Source organism: Arachis duranensis, chromosome 9, assembly GCF_000817695.3.
Source record: "Arachis duranensis cultivar V14167 chromosome 9, aradu.V14167.gnm2.J7QH, whole genome shotgun sequence".
NCBI classification, from domain to species: Eukaryota; Viridiplantae; Streptophyta; class Magnoliopsida; order Fabales; family Fabaceae; genus Arachis; species Arachis duranensis.
In genome coordinates, this window is record NC_029780.3 from 85,360,506 (window position 1) to 85,360,847 (window position 342).

The window sequence follows — 342 nt, forward strand, 5'->3', positions numbered from 1 at the left end:
CCTGTGCGGCTGTCACTCGCACAGCTAACCAGTCTGGAGGCATCACCCATGGCTGATGGCTACATCCCATCCTCGCAGTGAAAACTATGCTCACGCACTCTGTCACAGTACGGCTAATCACTGGTTGGTTCCTGCGCCTACTGGAATAGAATCCCTTGATTCTTTTGCGTCAGTCACTAACGCCCAGCACTTGCAAGTTTGAAGTACATCACAGTCATTCATTACCGGAATCCTACTCGGAATACCACAGACAAGGTTAGACTTTCCGGATTCCCAGGATCCTACTCGGAATACCACAGACAAGGTGAGACTTTTCGGATCCTCATAAATGCCGCCATCTAT